This window comes from Anser brachyrhynchus (assembly GCF_964034855.1).
Source record: "Anser brachyrhynchus genome assembly, chromosome: 22".
NCBI lineage: Eukaryota > Metazoa > Chordata > Aves > Anseriformes > Anatidae > Anser > Anser brachyrhynchus.
The window spans coordinates 7982240-8003774 of NC_137715.1; the positions used below are offsets into that span (position 1 = coordinate 7982240).

At 44.3% G+C, this 21535-nt stretch overlaps 1 protein-coding gene and 2 long non-coding RNA genes across 6 annotated transcripts in view; 1 reads left to right on the forward strand and 2 right to left on the reverse strand.

Moving 5' to 3' along the window:
- Positions 1–21535, reverse strand: part of LOC308181640 (acid-sensing ion channel 2) — a 526264-nt gene that overhangs the window by 262138 nt on the left and 242591 nt on the right. The window lies entirely within an intron of this gene.
- Positions 1236–5886, reverse strand: LOC308181645. Of its 4 annotated transcripts, none has more exons than XR_013941531.1 (2): positions 5840–5886; positions 1236–5237 (listed from the first exon to the last, which is right to left on the reverse strand). It is a non-coding gene; the product is annotated as an uncharacterized lncRNA (long non-coding RNA). The 4 variants fall into 4 exon arrangements; XR_013941532.1 differs by having other exon boundaries at positions 5814–5886; XR_013941533.1 differs by having other exon boundaries at positions 1236–5240; positions 5840–5885.
- Positions 12241–19959, forward strand: LOC308181649. The gene is made up of 3 exons (XR_013941538.1): positions 12241–12337; positions 13217–13355; positions 13525–19959. It is a non-coding gene; the product is annotated as an uncharacterized lncRNA (long non-coding RNA).

A 21535-nucleotide genomic window follows, 5' to 3' on the forward strand; every position in this document is an offset into this window, starting at 1 on the left:
AAGTCAAAAAGGCCCTGGATGCCTTTGCTTTATTCAGGTTTTCTGTGATTTCACTTAGGCACTGGATGTTTCAAGAGCTTTCTGAGCTAAGTGCAGTTCCTGCCTCACCACTTACAGTTCCCACTGACTGCAGCGAAATTTCTCCTCTTCCAGGAAGCAGAAGAGCTGGTTCACAGGGTCTCGAGATGCTGTGTTTGACACTGGGGCAGGTGGAGGATGGTGCAGAAACAGGTCATGCAGAGACATTGCGGGGATTTGTTCCAGAGCCTTGAAGCCTGAAAATTCCACCTTCAACTAAAATATTCACCTGAAAGCCATGGCTCAGTCCCTGCTTCCAAACAAGAACCATGCAGGACATGCCAGTTTTAAAGAATATTCATAATAAATTGAGAGAGGAGAGTTTATTCCTGCCTCTTTTGGAGACGACAGGTGGAGACCCAAAGGGTGGGATTCACCTCCTTTAGCTTCACATATCTAATTGTTAAATGCCTGCATCGATGCAAACCAGCCCCCCTTCACCACACACGCAGACACAAACCTCTAAGTCTGTACGGAGATGGGGAGCACCAGATGGTAATATGGGGAGCACCAGACGGCAATTCATCTCCAGGCATCTCAGATGTCTGTCTTGCGAAGGGCAGTGCCACCCCTTGAACATGCTTGTCTCTCTTGACTAGAAAGGAGCTGAAATTAATGCCTTAGACATCCTCCCAGCACCTAGATCTAAGGTGACTCCAGCCTGGAGCAACTTGCTCCTGGGCCTTTGGAGGCCAACAGAGGAGCCAAGGTTTGAAGTGTCCCTGTGCCTTCAACGCAAGAGCATCCGTCCGCAGGCTGGGAGATCAACCCATTTGCTGCTGGGTCTCTGTGACTCGGCGGTGGGGAAGTGCCAAACCATCATTAAAGGTCAGTAAGTTCCTCTGCCAAGGCTGAAAACAGCAGCTTGGCCCTTTCGTCTGTCAGGTCAGTTTTATATCAGCTGTCAGTTGCTGGCATCCCATCCCAAAATAACTCACTTCACCTCTGTTTCCAGCCTCGCAGCCCATCAGGCTGTTCCTGCCCTGTCACCTCCTATTCCCCCATGTCACATCATGGGCTTGGTATGACATGACAGGCTGAGATGCACTGAGCCAGGGAAGCCGTAATCATGGTTGAACAGAGAGAAAGAGAGAGGACAGGATGGGTCAGAAGTGCAATTAAACAGACTGCATTTGATCAGTACTCTATACCCACAATAAATGTGCTTCCTTCCAGCCCTGGGCAAAGTATTTTACAATATTTTATCTCTGAACCACGCTAGTTTCTTACAACTCCCAAAGGCACCTTGTTCTACTCTTGCACTCGCCTTAAAAAGTCAGAGAGAACAGATTCCCTCGGCTAGTCCATGTGGACAGAGCTGCAAGGAACAGGATCCCTCTCGGCCCTTCAGTATGTTTGCATCACCAGGGGGACTTCAAGAATGAGCAGACTTTATTCTGTTCTGTAACATCTTTATTCTGTAATGACTTTTTTTTTTTTTTTTTTTTTTTGTGCATGTTCGTAATAGTGGAGCTGCCTGAACGGCCACCTCAGCATCACAAGAAAAGATGGGGAACAGTGGAGGCATATTAAGGCTTAACCCCTTCCATAAGGAGAGAAAGCCAATGGGGTAGGGGTGCAAAGAGGTGGTGAACTCCTGTACAGATCTGCCCTGCTTCATTGCAGGCTGAAAGGGGCAGTTTCCATGTCTTGGGCCGATCAGGAGACTTCAGGTTTGATGCTGAATAATGATGTGGCCAGAGCCAAAAGCTACAGAACTTCCCCTCCCTCCAGAGGCACGCTGTTAGCCTTCGTTGCAGGGTGTTATTAATAATTAGTAGCTATGGCAATATGAAATGCGTGTAGAATTCCAGCAGCTCATAAATGTGAAGAGCTCATAAAATGGTAGGTGAAGGTATTGGATGCTTTTGTGCAGTACCATTTTTACACTGACACAGAGACCCCAAAAGAGAAGTGTCTGTTACTTGCTTTGCAGACATGTTACACAGGGGTGTATGCACACAAGGTCCATGCTCAGTACATGTCAGGAGGCAGCTGCCTGAAAGGCAGGTGATTATCTGCCCTTCAGGGTCCAGAGGAAGAATATATCCTGGCCTTTGTTTGGAAATGCTGGGCATAGAGGGGAAAGAACAAAAAGGTGTGCACCTACGGTTTCTGTGAGGGCAGACGACTTTGTGTCGCTGAAAGACTGGTTCTCTTCTTTATCTTCCCAATCTTACTTTTTAAAATACCTCACCTTTGGCCACAGGTGAGACTCACTGGACTACCAGAGGAAGCAGCAGTGCCCCCAGCACAGTGCTTGCTTCACAGGACGGAAAGGGAACATAAGGGAGCGCTGCCCCCCTGCATGGTACACGGCGTCCCCCTGCAGAGCGCAGCCTTCTTTGGGTGGGCGGTACCCAGGTACCCATGTCCACAAGCGCCAGAGCTGACCCTCATTTATGGATGCGACCTCAGCCTTCAGCCTCAGCCCAGCAACCAGCCTCTCTCAGGGTGGAGGTCCCGTCACAACATGGCACACAAGGGGCTTTCCCACTGCTCCCACTTCAGCTCCAGGCTCCCCACCGTGGTGTACCTCTCCTTCTGTATTGTACATTCAGCCACAGCAGGGAGAAAAGGTGTCTGAAGGTATGCAGGCACTTTGCCTGCTGTGATGGGGGACTGACAGCACCGCTCAGCTTCACAGAGCTGTTGCAAGTTCAGCATTAAAGAGATGAAAGTGATGGAGGCCTTACACGCATCACAGGTAGGCAGAGATGCTCTCCTTCAAGCCTGCTGCTACGGAAGTAACCGGTTTAGTGCTGTGCAGCATTGCTTCCCCTTCTGCATGATTAGAGACTGCACCCAGGACATGCCTGTGTCTCTTGTCATCTGTTGTGATATGCTTCAGCAGGAAGCGCACATCAGTCTGCTTCTTCAGGTTAATGGCTCTGCCTTCTCTACCTTATCAGGTGTCTTCTATCTACCTTGAATGGGTGATGGATTTCTGGCCAGTCTTCACATGCTAATGAGAACAAAGACTGAATGAAAGCGTGCACATCACTGCGTGCAGCCTCCTGCCCCTGCAGGCACTGTACCGTATCAGCCCATTTATCAAACCCAAGCTTCAATGTTTGGTTTCCAGACTTGCTCCCGCTGGGCCAAGAACCACACCCTGCTGTCCATCAGGGGATGCTCTGAGTCATTTTTGAAAGGACACAAATTTCACAGCTGTGGCTGCCTGTGAGCCACAACAGTCCTGTGCCAAGCCTTGCTGGTTCATGTTCAACTTGCGGTCTGCTGGATCTGCAGAAGCCTCCCCACCAAGCTCTTGGGCAAATGCCCCATACCGATAGCTCAGAAATACACCTTCGATGCCACTTCCACGTTTACACTTCAAAAAATACAAGCTCAGCACAGTACAAAAGGGTATAATTACCATTTCAGAAAACACAAATGTTAATTTGATGTTGCATGTTATGGCTCTGACAGCTCTTGTGATACGGTGTCAAAGAGGCATTACAAGCAAATGCAAAGTGTTCGGAGTGTTTGTTTTTCCACTTCTACTGAATAGAAGGATAGGGACCAAGCTGAAGCAATGAGTAGAAAAATCATCTGTTAAAGGAGGAGGCAATGTCATTACAATGCAGTTTGTGATTTTCAGGGCAGGGAGGTGTGGGAATAGCTCTTGTTTTGCAGGCAAAATGGGAGCTAAAGCCCTCGCAGAACTGAAGTGATCACACCTGCACAGAGATGATGCTCACGGGCAGCAGCTGGGTTCCTCTCTTGCTCCTTAAAACCTTCTCATATGAACAAGCCAAGGCTGCTCTCAGAAATAACTGAAATAACTCTCTGCTCTGTCTCCCAGTGTTTTGATGGGAGTGACGTGCTTGGTATCCCTGAACAGCACCGGGATAAAAATGTATGAGTGTTTCCTGGGGCATCCTGTCCTGTTCAAAGGGCATCCTTTGTGTCTGTTTACAAGAGAAAACTTCAAATTCTTTGTAGAAAAATCTAAGGATTTCTCCCCTGCCCCGGAACTGTGCACTTTCCATGGACGCACAAAGAGTACAATTACCATCACTGGAGGGTTTGCTGAAGCTAGACTAGCAACATCAAGAGTGACACTGGTGGGGTTCTTGTAAAGAGACAAACCCAGGCCTAAAGCCTGGGAGGTTTGTTTATTCATTTCTTGCACAAAAACTCCTTGAATTTCTTTTTCACTTTAATCCATCTAGTCCTCCCACTCATCCATCTACCCCCAAAAATAAGGTTAGGAATCCACAGTAAAATGATAAAAAAATGCCCATAAATCCTTAGGTTTTCTCAATCAGATCTTCCTAGGGAACTAAGTACATGGTATACAAAACAAGCATGTTTGCTTTGCTGCTGACAGCACACTGAATTGTGCCTAAACGTTTCAGATGGAATCAGTTCCAACGGGTCCAGTACTATACAGGATGGAAAATGAGCCTTGCAACACAGAGTAAGCAGAAGTAGTCAATAAATATTTCAGTTCTGCATTTGGAAAGAATTTGGATGATGTATTCATATCCTACAAGGATAATGAAATACTTCACTTTCCAATGGCCCTAAGCAATGTTTGATTGCACAGAAAGAATTCAATATAATTAAAGAGGATGTTAAACAACAGCTATTCAAGTCAAACATTTAAAAACCTGCAGCTCCAGATCATTTACATACAGGACTATTAAGAGCAGCATTTCAGGAACATTCCAGAACTTGTTACAATTTAGGAGAAATCTTATATGCAAGGTATCTGATTCAGGCAGAAGATGCATTTAAACCTGGATTTTAAGTCTCCTAAGGGAATGCCCTAATCAGCAGATGCTTGGCTCTCCTGGTGTGATGCTGATGCAGCCTTTCTGCCTGGCATCACTCTTTTTCTGTTTCTCCCCTCCTTTCCTCCAACACCCTAACAGATTTCTAAAGGATTTGGCTCTGTCTCAGACAGGAGAGATACCAGCTACCAAAACCTGCCCCTTTTCTTCACTGGCCATGTTCTTGCACTGACCTGGCATCCTATAGGGCAGAGCCAGGGATGCTGCGGACAGAAGCAGCACACCCACTCCAAGAGCAAGGGTGGGAGAAAACCTGCACAGGCAGGACTGGAGTGAGCTGTGTCTTCCCATCTTGTACCTGGAGGAGGATGCTGGAAGGGCTGAATGCACAACATGCCCAGGCCCAGTAGCTGAACCCTGCTGAGAAAACCAACGGCAGGTTATTTCTGGAGGAAGGCATGTCCAGATGGGGAAGCATGTGAAGCATAGAGCAGCATTGCCTTTTTCCTTCCTAGCCCAGGAGAGGCAAGGTCTCTTTCTCAAGACTACAGAGACACTTGGCTCGTCCAGACATTCCTCCAGATTAATGAATATCCCCTCTCTGCTCTTCTCCTGAAGTTTTGCATTTGCAGCTGACATCCTTCTTGCTGGCAGAGGGCAGTGACTGGAGTACGCTGACCCAGAATACATCAGCCTCAGCATTTACAGCTGAAAGCTTAGGTCTTTTGCCAAAAGCCATTAAGAACCCAAAGTGCCAGTGTGTACACGCTTTTCACTGACACCCTCACTTTTAAAAACCAAGACGAAACCAACATCTACCAGCCACACTTCTTATCAGGCCTATTTCAACAAATATTCACAGACATTCATAAGGTTCTCACCCCTCCCTGCTTGAGGGCTCATCTCAGGAGCCAGGCTGGCGTGCTGACCCCCTGTATCTGTTATCCGTAGGATAACAGGAGCTTCCCCAGACACTCCTGCCCTGTATCTGACCTCGAGTCCCCGCCATCCTGTCCCACCTCTGTGGTGTCCCCAGGCCACTTGTTAGCTGCTGCACGGACTCTTCTCGTGCTTGGATACCAGCCAGCCACTAGCATGTTTAAATAATTTCCCACCTTTGCTCAATTCAGCCCCTCAGTGAGTAATTTACTAAACAATTGAAAGAGAGTTCAGGTGACCTAGATGAACTTTATTAACATACTACAAATAATTTAAGGTTTCTAACAAAAGAAATGGGCTTTGGAAACTCTCATTTTAATTCATAACCAATTCTGGTCTATTTGCCCCATGGGGGTCCCATGATGACCTTTTTAGGGGCACCGTAGTCAGGGTTGAGATGGGCCAGATCTCTGCTGATGCTGAGGAAGGATGGATGTGGGGTCACCCCTCTGCATGGCTCGGCCCCAGCCGCTGACCAGAGGCACAGCCCGGCGGGCGAGGCTTGGTGACATGCTGTGTGTGCTCACACCCAGCCAGTGAGCGGCTTGGACATCCCAGCAAGGGGAAAAGGCTGGCAGGAGGTTCGCTGCCTTCTCAAACCCAATATATTAACCACCAAGAGTCCCAGACCTCACAGTTGTCGGCTGCTAAAGAGGACTCTTCCCTTTAACGCCATAAGGCACAGAATGGGTGGATGCCTTGCGGGAAGGGCACTCAAAGGACAGAGCCCTGAGAGTTTCCAAAAGCCTCCCCCCAGCCCACCTTAGGCAAGATGCAACCAGGGGTTTGGCGTAGGCTTCTGACTCCTATGCCCACATCGAGCTCAGAGCAGGCTCTTGGGGGAATTTACTCTTGAAGTTTGATTTAAATATGCAACTGGAATAAAGCAATGCTTTACACAAAACTGGATTATCCCATTCTGCATCCACTAAATGAGCCCCGCCAGCACTAGCAATCCTACAAAGCAAGTAGCAAAATGTTGGTAATTTTGATGGAGCTGCTGCTTTACTCCTGGAGAGAAGAACCTAAGAAGGTCATGTTGCGGAGCGGCTAGCAAGCTGGTGTCAGCCAGACAGCCCAGGGATAAGGAACACAAGGGGCTACAGCATTACAGATGGATGCTGGCACCGATGAGTGAGCCCAGGATGACAGAGGGACTCCGATCCGGTGCACCAGCAGCCGATGAGTAAGTAGTTAGAATGATTCATTAAATTTACTACACAAAGCAATTGATAAAATGAATTTAAAAAATGAATATATAAAATCCATAGGACAAGTTAATTAGTGTTGGCTCCCATGCTCCCAAACTGCTTGTTTTTTCACACATTTATAGAATTTTAAGGTTCATATAGTATCTAATAGGGGCTTCTTTTCCACTCAGTCTGTGGATACAGTTAGTAACTCCAGCACTGAGTGAGGCACGAAGCTAAAGACAAAAGCATTTCTTCTAGGCCTCATTCAAACAATTACATAAAATGAGGAGAATGCTGCTTAAAATTAAGATTTTTTTAATTCCAGGGGAAAAAAAAAATTAAGATAAAAAAAAAAAGAAAAAATCTTTCTTCAAAACAGAAAGGAAAACTGAAGAGATATAGCTACAGAGGAAATGATAAAGTAGCCCTCTCAAATACACTATTATTCAGACATATATGAAATATTTTATACCAATGATTTTGAAGAGCTTCATTTCATTTTTGAGCATTCTGAGAAGTTTTTACCTACATATGTAACATACATGCCAGACCAAAAAACCTCTTTTGAACGGAAAAACCTGAATGTTGTTTTTGAGAACATTGTAGGTTTTTTTCACTTTTCTCTCTCACAAAAGAGAAAAATGACCTTTTACTTTGGAAAGCATTAATTGTGATGCATTTTTATTTTCAGTGCACAAAGTCCTAATTGAGAAACTCCAGGGCACGCTGACTACATCTACCTTGTTAGTTTGTTCCATCTAGGTTAATAAGCCTGACTTTTAGAAAAGTGTGATTTAATTCACGTAGGACTGTGTCTGCCTCTAAGTAACAGGGCTAATGAGAACATCACACACCATGCTGCATAAAGGAAAGGTTATCTTCTCTGACATATCAAATCCAACACACGTAACACCATCTCTATGCCACTGATCTGGAGGTTCAGCATGCAAAAGCCTGAAAAAATAATAATGTTGGATATGGGGCAGTTGCTGGAAAATGTGTGCTCTGGGTAAGCTCAGGTAGGACATTAAGTGTTTTAGTAATGACTATCAGAGTATCTTCTCTGATCTGGAATGGCAGTAAATGGCTTCAAAAGCTACATCCGAGCCTTGTTGGCTATCTCATTAGCTTGCTGCTATACGTGAGTGGGAGCGACTCCTCTTTTTGGTTTCAAGCAGCTGTCCACCAGTGACACATTTGTCTTGGCTTCATGTAAAGCAGGAGTTCTGAGGTTTTGTCTCCAGAGACAAACTTCAATGCATATTTGAAAGAACGATATTTGAACACTTATTTCAAAAACAATTCCTTTCTCTTTGTAGGCAATTCACTTTACAGTGAGATTTTGTCTGTACTGCTCAAAGAGGATATCCTTAGTATTCTGGAAACCTAATTTTAGTTTCCAAACTGAGTCAGGTGACCAACTTTACTGACACCGTCCATCTTCCTCTGCTTTCCAAATTCAGCTATATGCATAAATACTTGTGTAACACAGAGATATAGAAACAGGTTTCAAGTATTATTTTTGTTATACTCATGCTAATGATCTGCTAAGTATTGTATCTGTCCGAGTTAGTTTAGTATTTTTGATACACTTTTAAACTACGTTTTTTAGAGAAGCCACTATAAAAAAAAAAACAACAGGGGATTTTCCATCGTCACTTTTTCTAGAGAAAAAATTCTCAAGCTCCATATGGATTTCTTGTTAAAAGTCTTAGAAGACACAGCTTTGAGCAGACAATAATAAAAAAGTTCAGTCTGTTCATCCTGGGGACAAGATCATCCCTAGCAGATGTGTGCTAATCTGTTCTTAAAATTGCCCTGAATATTTGAGGTTTTCAGAAGGGGTGACACCCAGCTGTCCCAGATGGTGAAAGCACAGTTAATCCTGTCTCAGAGCAGGTTGCCCAGATAACATCTTTGGTGTCCTCTTAGCTTTTTGCTTTTATGATTTCAGCCACCTTAGGTCTGTCTCATCTCCAAGGAGCTCTTTGGCTAAAAGATTTGCAGATTCCTGGGTCAAAGCTGTTCCGCAATCCATTATTCAGAGCAGACAGTTCAAGGTGTATGGGCCATTTAGTGCCCTAAATCTTCAGATGATCAGGCACCTCTCTCTTTGTTTTACTGCACTTTGTGTAAGGTGTTAACTATTCCTTGGGGCAGGAAGTGTAACTTCTGTCAGGATGTGAAAACCACTTCTCACCCAATTCCCGTAAAATCTTTATCCAAAGCTCACACAAGGTGACTCTAAAAACTACAGCAACAACCCAGAAGTTTAGGCTCAGATCAACCAGAAAGGTTAAGGTCTCCATGTGTTTTTTGAAAGGATTCTGTCTCAGATGCAGAGGTTCTTCATTGTCTTGAACTCCAAGCAAAACCCAGGAAGCTTGTAAACTACAAAAATTAATTCCCCATAACATTTCCTTTTGTGGGAAGGCTGGAATGTAAGCAGAAATATGTTAATGTGCCATTTGCTAATTTCACTCTTACTCCATCTGGGGACAGTAAGATCTTCTCCTCTGATATATTTTCAATGTACTTGTCAGAGTTACTAGATCTTGAAGAAGAAACAAAGTTTCCTGCTTTTTGCAAGTATTTTTCATCCTTCTCCCTAAGTTCTCACATGAGGCAAATCAAGATAAACTGTTTTTTCCCCAGTTAAGCCAAGACTGTTTTGCTTGCTGTTTGTGCTCTATCTTCTTTGAGGTATCTGGAGTGATTTTTTATTGTTGTTTTTCTTTCAAGATTTTTTCTTGATCATAATCGAATTCTAAAATTAGCCTAAGAGAGGCACAAATTCAAATTTGTGACATTAAAGATTGGTCTTCCTAGCCAGAAGGAGCCTAACTGCTGCTCAGAAAAATAGTGTCAGGCCATTACCCTAACAAGAAAGAAATTAAGGGGTGAAAGATACTGCTCTGCATCCACTCAGCCCCTTCTACTGCTCAGATCCACAGAAGCAAACTGTAACCTAGGATGGATTCAGGTTTTGCAGCCTGCCAAGTCTACATAAACAGAGGCTCCTACCCAAAAACCAAGCCCCTGGTCTCCTGGAGAGCTGCTGCTCATCATCTCTGAAGCCATGGCGGGGTGCTCAGCCTGCCTGCCCTGGCTCATGTAGGTGCTCAGCCTTTCCCTGAGTCCTCCTGCAGTCACGGATGAGAGTCCAGCTCACCCAGACCAGGATTTGGAGGAGGCTGTCTCTCTTCACTGACTACACACAAAGACAGCGAGTGAAGTCAGCTGGCAAAGCATCTAAAGCTTCCCACGCTTCTTCAGTATCAGCTAGTATTCAACCAGTACTCACAATCTGAGATTGTCAAAGTCCCAAAATTTGGGCTGCATGTCTGTCACAATGTTTTCAGAGATTTACATACGCCTCTGGCTCCTGTCCTCTAGGCAACCAGATTACTTTGATAAATTCACAGATATTAATTTGTGGCCCAGACCATGCTTCCCTTCACCAACAAGATGGAGCAGCTAATCAACTGCTCCACTAAATCAAAGGAGATCTCCTTGGCTGCAGAGAAGAAGACAATTGTGGGATGCTTCTGATTATCATTTTTCCCTTTTTCTCTGACAATTGCAGAGAATAATGGCCTACAATGCAGTAGCTTGCTACCCCTTACTAACCTGCTTTGGTAACTTCTCTAGGAGCTTGAAGCATGCGCACATGCAGGCAATACTGCCTGGGGACTGGGGTAGTAGTAGATGAGGGCTCAGCAGTCAGTTCAGCCACTGACCTCCCACATGACTTTGGGAAAACCATAATGCAGTTCTGTTCCTCATCTCTAAACCAAGGATGATGCTATCAGTCTCCTTTCAAAATCCCTGTTAGCTACAAATGCAAGATTTTAGTGTTCTTATTATTTTAATACTTCAGAATTTGTTTAGTTTTCTATTTTTGCTCTGTTCGCAATACATTTTAGAGCTCACTATCAGCAGAGATATACAGGCTTTACTATTAGAGGGAATTGATACTGATGGGAGCCTTGTTACAATTTGTTAGGTTTTGTTCCATTTAAAAAAAAACTGATTGATGTGTTCAGAATCGGTGAAGTTATTTCTTGAGGGTTTAGTGGAACTTAAATTATGCTTTGCCCTTGTTCTTCTCAGGGGTGGATTTCACCCAGGGTGAAACAGAATGGTCTGGTTAGTGAGGATATAGATTTCAAATAGTAACTCCTACTGTTTAATGATCACTTAAACTCGTGCTATCATAATACATAACAGCTATTTCCCTTGAAGGTTTCCAGCACAGGATTCAGATTACCCGTTACAGAATTGGGAGTGAGCACAGACAATGAGGTGCCTAAAGGTAGAGAGGAAAGAGCAGCTCATGTTGCATATCACAACACAGGGACAACCCTCGCACACTCCCATGTTACACTCACATATTAGCAGTTGCTTTGATTGTGAAATGGTCTAGGGAGCGTGTCCAACCACGAGCCGTTGTTGTGTTGATTTCTGCCTTGTCAGAAGGACTAATTAGAGCCGTGGGCTTTGCTTTGTCTGATGTCATTCTTCTCTGTAGACAAAAGAGATTTCTCTCAACTCACTGACTTACAGAATTAGAATCAGCTGGGAGGAGAAGACTGACTTTTTGACAAGACACTTTGAACGGAGTGAAATTGTGCCTCCCTTTTCCCTCCAAATCACAACAATTTCAATTTCAAACTTTTTAATAGACTAAAAATTGATCACCTCCCCACCCACTAAACTCCCTGTTCTTTTACATCTTCATGTGATCCACTGTACTGTTTAAGAGGAGAGAAGGAGGGGGGCGTAAATAGATAAATAAAACCAGAATAAAGAGAACAGCCTTGTTTTGGCAGAAATCAAAACATAATTTTTCATTTTGAATATCAAATCAATAACCATGAGCAGTGTGAAATCTCTTCAAAGAAACTTTTGCTGGCAGATAGGTCTTGCCACCTCTCTTCCCACCAGTGCTGCAGGGCAAGGCAGCATTCTTCGAAGGGAGGCCGGCAGACAAGCTCATTTGTATCACTCTTTCTGTCCTTCCTGTCTCTTGTCTCCGTCAGATTTAATGGAGTAACTTACTTGTGCAGTTTCCCTGAGTGACTGCAGAGAGCTGCTCTATCTGGCACACCGCGCTGCAGGGGCTCCTGGTTTTCCATTGCCCAAGTGCAGTACTGGGGACAGACCGTGCATGCTCGTGTGAAAACGGTTTTTAGCTAGGTTCAGTTTGGAAGAGGCCAGTAAGCACACTTCAGCACTCACAGTGACTGTGACAATAACCAGACTCCTCTTCAGGAGGCTCCTCTGCAAGCAAGAGGCCAGGGAAGTTCAGGCAAATCTGCTCTGAAGTGCAGCCACGGGACTCACCAGGGAGGAGCTGGAAAAGCAGCAGCACAGATTTCCAAGGTATTTGTACGTGGTGTTGAAGTAGGAGCAGTCCCAAGAGTTGCTGATCTGGAGTAGTGATTTCTGATTCCTGTTGATTCACATCATGAAGAATGTGTATTTGGGGACTAAGAAATTCTTTCTTTTGGTTTTGAGGCAGTTCTATTTTTTCCCATCTTATTTTTGGGTGTCCCTGGAAATATTTGCTTGGAAGTGCTCAAAGAAAATCTTTACAAAATGTGTCTGCTTCCCACATACGTTTTTGCTATGTTTTCTCCTCCTGCCCTTTGCTGCCAAAAACCAATTCTCAGCACAGATACGCATTGTCTGAAAAAAAATAAAAATAGAATCTTTCTAGTGAAAATGCATGCCATATGCTTCCTTGTTGCCACAGGAAAGGTGTACCTCGAGTGTGAGTTTAAGCTTCATTTATTTTTTGAGTGGACTCTCTGGCCAAACATCTCTCCCTTGATACCAGACCCGGGGACCTTTCTGTTGCACGCCACCTTCCCACTCAGACAGGAGGAAGCTGCTTATCACAGCGAGCGTTGGCCCAAGGCCCAGCTCCTTTTTGTTGAAAGGTTTATTTGAAAAACAGCTCCTGTTGTCAAAGTAGCTGCAGCCATTTGAAGGGTGCAGCCCACCCCACAGCACGGTGACACCCCCAGGACAGAGAGCCGCCGGTGACTCAGCTCGCAGTGCAGCCCTACTCCAAAATGTGGTCTTAATTCTCAGCATCAGTTTCTGCAGTGTATTTGATGTTTTGAATTTGTTGGTTAAACTCCCCATTCAAATCAATATAAATACATCTGAAGAGCCAGGCAACCTGCCGGGACTCGGAGATAAAGCTATTCGGATGGGAGGAGAAGAACAATTTCTGCCGCCTGTGTGTCTCTGCAGGGCGTCCTGATGGTCATTGGAGAAAGAGGAGGAAAAAGATACTTCAAATGCTGCTTCATTCTCCTCCAGGATAGAAAAGATCAATAGAAAGCATCGAGGACAAAAGAACTAAAGAGGGGAGGGAAGCCGAGATGAAAAGGTAAGAGGCTCATTTTGATTCTTTAACTGAATAAATGGCACACTTGGCTGCTGCTCCCAAATGCTTTAAACAATAGGTTCCACACTTCTTACTCTGTTTCCTCAGAATACAAAGACTTGTTTAAATAAAGCCCCACTTGTATTAAAACATCATTTGCTTTGAATTTCAGCCTTCAAAGGAGGGCACACCAGCTCCGTGCTTCCTGCTTGCACCTTGTCAAGAAGCTCCACCAGGTGAGTCCACATCTGCCTACCTCTGTGATAAAACAGAGACTCACTGAGCTGCAAGGAGCCTGTGGGGATGCATGCCGGAGCAAACAAGAAGCACCAGGTCTCCTTCCTGCTGCCGGTGCCCTTACAGATGAGTAATGCTGGGCCAAGCAGCAGCTCACCGCACAGGGCAACATCTCACGCCAAGCTGTTTGCTTCACCAATGTGAGTCAGAGCCCTGATGTAATGCTGAGACGGACTTTCAGCAATTTACAGCATCACCCTTCAGAAAGGACTTCCACCCTCCAAAGATTCTTAGGATGACAACCGAGCAGCTGTTGTCAATATTTGTATTTGCTTGGCTAAAGTGTTTTTTAAGGGAAGTAACATTTCCTAAGACCTCTCTTCTGCTCTTTCTTGCTCCTTTCTCCCTCCTGTCAATGCTTGAGTTAAATTATACATCTAATTTTCAGCCATTTAAAATCATTCAAAATCACTATGAGAAGCTAAAATTTCAGAGAGAACACTTTCAACAGGAGAATTCAAAAATTCTTATTGCAAAAACATCAAAACAAAATAATTTCAGCTTCTCAAAAAGAATCCCATTCCCACTTCTGTATGTATCTATAGTGGTCAGAAATATTTACCTAGTTGGAGGTGCGTTCTTCATTGATGCCAGGCAAATACATAGGAAGGTGCTTGCTTCTAAACGGCAAATTGGCATATAAACTGTTTTATCCAAGCCCTATTGCAGGTCCCTTTAACCCTACAGGCCCTTCAGAGAGACCTACGTGTGCCCCATCCTCAGGCAGACAGAGGTGGATGCAGATCTAGCCGTGGTCTGCAACTCTTAACACCAGGGCTGTTCATCTCGGTACTCTGCACCCAGAAGGAAAGGCCACGCACTTTGAAAGGCTGTATATTAAGGAGGAGAAGACATAGGAAATATCTGTCCTCCCCACAAACTGAATCAAACCTACACTCAGTACCCTGACCACCACCCTTCACAAGGAGCAGAGCCACCTTGCAAGAGGAAGAAGAGCAACCACACGATCTGAAGGCAGGAGTTTGTGCAAGAAGAAGTAAGAACCCACTGCCCTTACTGCCCGCAGAGTTATTCTCCTATCCCAGCCCTTCTGTCTGAGTTCGTTGCCTCCTGAAACAGAAGGATAGTGTAGCACTCCTGGCACAAGACACATTCAACTGGCAATGATGTTTTCTCTGCCAGTTTATTTTATTTCTTTTAACAGAGATGCTCAGATACTACACTAGAGAAATATTTAAGTGCAGATAGACATATATAGAAAAATAGAATGAGATAGATAGATAGATAGATAGATAGATAGATAGATAGATGCTAAATTTTAAAATAAAACAGGATGTAGAGCTGTATTAACCAAGAGAAGAAATAAAGGCAGGTTCGTCCTATAACAGCAACGGCGAGCCTCCAACAAGGAGTTGCAAGGTCAAATCCATTGATAGGTGAACAGAGAAGGAAGATGGAGATTAAAAGAAACAATTTTATTTTTTTTTTTCAGATCACCAGATCAAGCTCTCAGAAGGAGTGTGAGTGACTAAAAAAATCCCAAGTTACAGGCAGCCATGTGTTCAGGCACCTCCTCTTTGCAGGAGGTTTCTGTGGCTGACCCACTGCTGTTGCTGATGAAAGCCTGGAGGAAGGCAGTGAGGCCACTTACATATATTTTTTGCCTATTAAAAAATCCTATTTAGGTAATAGGCTCCAGAAAGGGGAAAAATGTCCCATTAATGAGGAACCAATGGAGACTTTTCAAAGCACCTGACAGGGCTAAGGCCATAAATTCCCTGAATTAACTAGAGTTGAGTTATGGATGCAAGCAGGAACTCAGCCAGGAACGAATTAGAAGAATTCAGCCTCAAATTCATCAATGTCCCGGTTAATATTTTAGCCTCTCAGTGGTCCAGAAATGATGAGAGAGAGAACGGAATTGACAGTAATAACAAGGCTGTTGAACACTCTTTTTGAGCCTTATTGGCAAGGAGATCAGTGAGAGGCGTAATAGCTCCCCAAGTGTTGTTGCTCTACCCAGGAGCCTGTGGTCGCTGCCTGCAAGCTTCGGTCTGTCCTCCAGCAAGCGCTGCTCTCTGTCATCCCTTGGTCTCTGCTGAAGGAGAAGAGTTGTGGGGCTGTTTTGCTCAGAGCCCCTGGGAGAAATACAACAGCCAAGGAAAATATGCATGAGTTGGACTGCTCCAAAAGCTATTCTTCTAACATTCGTTTTTAACCACAGGAGAACAGGAGGAGACAGATGCAGTGCAGTGACAAAGATATTACAAACCGGACTATTAAGGGAAAGTAAAATATTTTGCCATGAAAATTGGAAGCTTTTTTGTTTACAACCCAAGTCACTCATCCCAGCCCACAAGTGTTCGACATTATCAGTGAAATCATGGACTGAAATGTTTCATTTCAATATTTCATCATGACAAATGACCCTCCATCATCGTCTCTTATATTTAATCTAAACACAGGCGCATGGTTACGCATCCAGGGTTCAACAATATTTTAACCAGACCCTGTTAAAGATGCATGGCATAATTTCCATATTTATTCATATAGCTTAGGGAAAAAAAAAAGTCAAACCATGTATGAAAAAATTAAGATTAGGGAATTTTCTTACAACCAGTTCAAGTGGGATCCTTCACTCCTTGGTGTGGTAAATCCAAAAATGTAAATGTTCTCTACTGAACTAATTATCTGTGCTCCCTTGGAAGAGACAGGCAGCTCTAAAGCGTGATTTACTTCACACTTACAGAGGCTGACCCCAAGAGAAGAAAGAAGACGTGCCTATTTCTCTCTTTCGGCTTTCAAATAAGTCCAGACAATTGCTGCAGACTGAACTCCCACACTAGAGACATCTAAACTTAGATTCAATGACACCCCTCTCTTGAGACTGTTGCAGATCTTTGCAGGTTACAGGGCTCCAGGCACAGAAAAAAAGCAAACTCATTGCTTTCCATTCACACACATTTTCTCAGCTATGTCACTGGACAATTCAACCAGCCCTAATGAACACTTACCTGTTTGTCTCAAAGAAAGCATGCTGAGAAGTAACATGCAGCTCAGTAAATTCACTCAAAGCATTGAAAGAATTTTTTTTTTCCCAAAGTGTTAATAACAGGCTCATCTACTTTGAAAGCATACCTGAAATTAAGGGCAGCAGGAGTAGAGGTAGAGGGGAGAGATCAGCTACTGCTCTTACTTTTGTTACAAAGAAGTTGTCTTAATTAAAGGTGTAGCTGCTCAGTGTCCCTGCAACAATTCTCTTCATGTCTTGCTGAGTCCTGGCCACAGTGGAGCAATCCATCAATCCCCTGCCATCGCCATTCACTAGTCTCAGGTGCCAGAAGCCTGGAAGGGATATCTGCATGCTCCCAAAAGGCTCCACACCCTAGTCTTGGTGCAGTTTCCAGGTTTCCATCTGCACTACAAATGCCAACATTTTTCAGATGAATCTAACTTTTAAAGAGCTTAAATTAGCTGTTGAAAATTCCCATTTCCTTTCCAATTTTGCATTTCACCCAGCATGCTGAACTGGAGCCACAACCTGACTGTCACTGACAGGGTTAGGTACCAAGAAGGGAACCCCTGACCTGCCTGAACAAGCCTGAAGAGACAGCAGGGAGACACCTGCAGGCAGTGCTTGCCAAAGGTCACCTGTGCTGTCCCTTCTTCTATACAACACGTCAGTTTACATCTCATTTCCATCAGGGAAGAGTTCTTGGTGCCTTTCCATGGGATTCACGGTGCACACACATGCACACTTGTGTCAGTGGGGATGCAGGCATGGCTCATCTCACCAAATTTAGCTGCACAGCTGTGGCTGAGAGACCTATGGCTCTTCGGCTTTGCTTTCCAGTGGTTGTGAAGGAATCTTGACTTTGACGTGGATGCTTCCTTTTCAGACAGCAGAAGCGTGGTGAGACAAATCACACACCTTTGCCTCCCCAGTTCTTTGCACATCAAGGCGGTCGTCTTATCAAGCCCCCATGTGCCTCCCTCTCCCATTGCCCCGCCTGGCGTGTTCTCAGTGAAAGACACCCGAGGTATTTTAGGTGGGTTTGAATGCTGAGGGCATCCTGAGTGAATATATTCACCCTTGTGCAAGAAGCAAGCCATCTGTGCAAAGGGGGACACTCCCTTGCTGGGAGCTCAGCTTTGCACCAAGAGATACAGGCTCTGGCATACGCCAGGAACCCCGCAGGTTTCCAGGGCACCCAGCTCTGCTTTGCTGGAGTGGTCACACAAGCAGCTCTCCACCCATTCCCACAGACCATTCTTCAGGCTGGCACAGCAGTTTCCATTTGTATATAATTGTTATTTTTTTGCCATTCTAATCAATCCTTCAGATTTCATATCCAGGACCCTAGAGCTGATGGCTGTCCGATAGGTCTAACACCATAAAGATAAGGCAATGTTGATGTCAGCAGTGACAGATCATGTTGGATCTTCCGCTCCAGGACCTGCCTTTATCTACCTGCTTTACTGCTCCAAAGAATTATATATCTAACATCCTCAAATGTGTTTTGCTTTGTGTCTGTTCTTGATAATGCTGACAATGACAGACAATGTAATTTTCTTCTGCAGGCTTCAAATACAGACTTAGCAGACCTGGCACCAGGCATCTGCCCAAGCATATGACTTGTCAGAGCTTCGCTGCAGGAACAACAAATTGTTTCTCATTGATTTCAGCTCCATCCCCAGCTGGGGATTTGAAATTGTAGGAGGCTACAGCTAGAAAACGTTTCTCAGACTCCATAGGACAATTACCACTTGGTGGCCAGATCCTGAGGAGCAAATACCCACAGATACTTCAAAAGTAAATAAGAGACAAGTACCTAGAGACATAGATTAGATTATGCTAGAAATTGTTGTTAGAGATGGGTTTAAGAACTACTGGTGTCAAACAGAATCCCACAGAACCATACTCCAGGTCCCTAGCCCTTTTCCAGCAATCAGGATATTGCCTGAAAGATAATGAGGATTTAGGGAATTTTTAATAATGTATTTTAGGCTCCACTCGTTTGGAATTTGGTTTCTGGCCATTTAGAGGGTATGTATTGAATGTTGCCAAGGTTTTCTCCACTACCATATAGAAATGTATGGAAGGGGAGAGTCTCTCTGAACGCTGGAACGAAAGGGTACAGGCTTCAAAACCAAACCAAACCAAATCATTCACTATCATAAGATCGGTAAAACTAATAAAATTGTTAATTGGCAACTCTAAAGAACTGATGTAAAACTTCTCCATTAAATTTAAGCTCAGTGAAGACTAAAAAAAATAGTTTAAATAATACCTTCTTTTCCTGGAGAAAACAAATATTACAGATGTGTCTGTTGATTTCTTCCCTAACCTGAAACAAGGGCAAGTTTAAGCTGGTCCGTGCAAGTTTTAGGGCTCTTTTAGCTGCTTTTTCTGTCCTTAGTCAAAGCAACAAAATGGTGAGGATGGCTGCTGCAGGGAGGACAAGCTGACAACAATGAATCACGCAAGTACAATAGTAACAAGAATTATAAAATCTCCATTAATTTGGGGGAGGAAGAGAAGAGAGAAGGGAGCAAATTAGGAACCAAAATCTATATTTAGGCAGATATGTCATTAGTTGTCCAGATATGGATTTTAGTTACTTGAGGACAGTCTTCCAAGTCTGAAAAGGTGGCTCCACAGCTTTTTAATTGAAGTTTAAGCCAGCTCAGTGAGATTATATTTACACATATACAGAGGCACTGGGGGTCTCTCACAGAGAGGGATTTTTCTTTCCCTTCTTTCTTTCATTCCTTTTTTTTTATTATTTCTTTTAAGAGAATTACATCAGTGGCTCAAACCTAAAGGAATGTCAAGGGCCATAAAAAACTGTACTTAAACTCCGCCTGTTTCTCCAGGGAATGTGTCTAATCCTGGCTCCGTGACCTCCCTATGCATGATACCAAGAGAAACGCTACCAGCTTACTCTTCCAAGCATTCATTTCATAATAACCTTGCACAAAGGATCAAAGAGAGAGCATCCCAGGTAGACTGAAAAGCCAACAGACAGAGGAAAATTGCTACAGTACAGTTCTCTGTCTTGCACTGAATCCCTGAAGGAAAAAAAAAATCTTGTTATTAGATTTTTTTCCACCAAGCAACTTCTTGGTGATTGATGTTGCCAGCAGTCCTGGGGACAAGAGCTCCCTCTTCTCCTGCAGCAAAACCAACAAAAATAGGTATTTCACTGTTTTTTGTTTGTTAGTTTGTTTTTGTTGTTGTTTTTTGGTTTTGTTTTTTTTTTGGAAGTCAGACTCTTCTGCAAAACTAGGTAAACCATTCATTCACTTTATGTTACTTGGGAATAAAGGACTCAGGCAGAGAGGAGGGGACAGCCAGGCAAGCTTGCATCTTTCTCTGAGCCAAATCCCTCCAGCTCCAAATTCTGCATCTGCTGAGTACTTCGGCCTTGCAGGAACTCAAGGTGCCACCCTGCTATGTGGCTTCCTTGTTGCTAACAGAAGGGCTAGAACAGACCCTTGGGACTAGATCCTGAGCTGTCTGGAAAATGTCACTGAACATAACAGCATTGCCTTACAAGCCAGTGGTTGTGAGACTGTCCCTCATCCTCTGGAAGGGGAAGAGGGCCGAAACACTTTGGGGATGCAGCAGTATCCTACACCGAATGTATTGGATTTAGCTTGTGTAAATGGGGGAGAGAGGGGCATTACTAATCTTCAGGGCAACTCTAAGCCTGTGTCTCCGCACCAGCAGCAGCCAAACAGATGCCTCCCTCTTCTCCACTTCCAAACCAAAACATGCATACATACATTCATGTAGACGTATTCGTATGCCAGCTCAGGGCCGCAGCTCAGCTCTGCTAACAAAAGCGTATTCTGTGCACCCTTGAGTCACAAGAAGCAGCCACGTAACAACACTAAAGAGAAGAATCACTTTTGCCTGTCCATTCCCACTACCGCAGCTTGTCCTCTGGAGCACCACCATAGCACTGCTGATCTTGCAGTGCAGTCACCTGGGGACCGATCTAGTTTAATCAATCGTTTCATTTTGCACTGGGTGAGTGTTAGCCTGGATGTGTTCCCTGTGCAGCCACCAAGTGTGTTCCTCGTTGCCACCAAGCAGAGGGCTGTGCCTGTGGCAGGCACCTCTGTGATGGCAACAGGGGGTAGGAACAAGCTGTTGGGGCTGGCTGCATCTCCTGGTGCCAGAAGTTGAGCTGTAAGAACGCCCTGAGGCTAAATAAACAGATCCCAAGCACCACAATGCTTGGCTGGAGAGCTGTGCTTAAAACCTTCAATTGTTCATATCTACCATGGCACTAAGATTTAAATTATATTAGAAAGCCTTTTTTCATACACATACTCTCACGCAGAATAAGACACACTGTCTGTTTGACATACACACTAACACCCAAGAACACAGCACACGTACTCTTGCAGACTGTCTTTCATGTTCCCTGCTTTCCTTACCTTTTTAGGTTAAGGCGCTAATTTTCTGTAACTAATATGGATGCTCACAGAGCAAACAGGCTGTCTCTCTCCTACAGATTACAAAGAAACTAACAATACATGCTCATATTTTTAGAGGTGTGGTGGGTTTGAAGATAGTTTTTTTTTTTGCCACCTTGCTAGTTTTGCTGCTGAAGTGTGAATTTTCTGCGTATGTCCATTTTACATGCTGTCACGCATGCAGGAGTTTCTTTTCACAGCCATTCACCTCTGCACCATGCCTATCCATCATGGAACCTCCTTTTTTAATTAACACAATGTCTCTCAGTTTGCTTTCTAAACACCGAAACTCCAGCTTAGCTCTTCGAACGTGCTTTGGGATGCTTGGCGAAGGAGAGGGGGAGTTGCAGAGACTTGATTTTCTCCTTTCCCGGCCCTGTAGAATGGGCTCTCAGACCTCAGAATAATTGCTGAGGCACAGGAAAGTCCTGGCATGA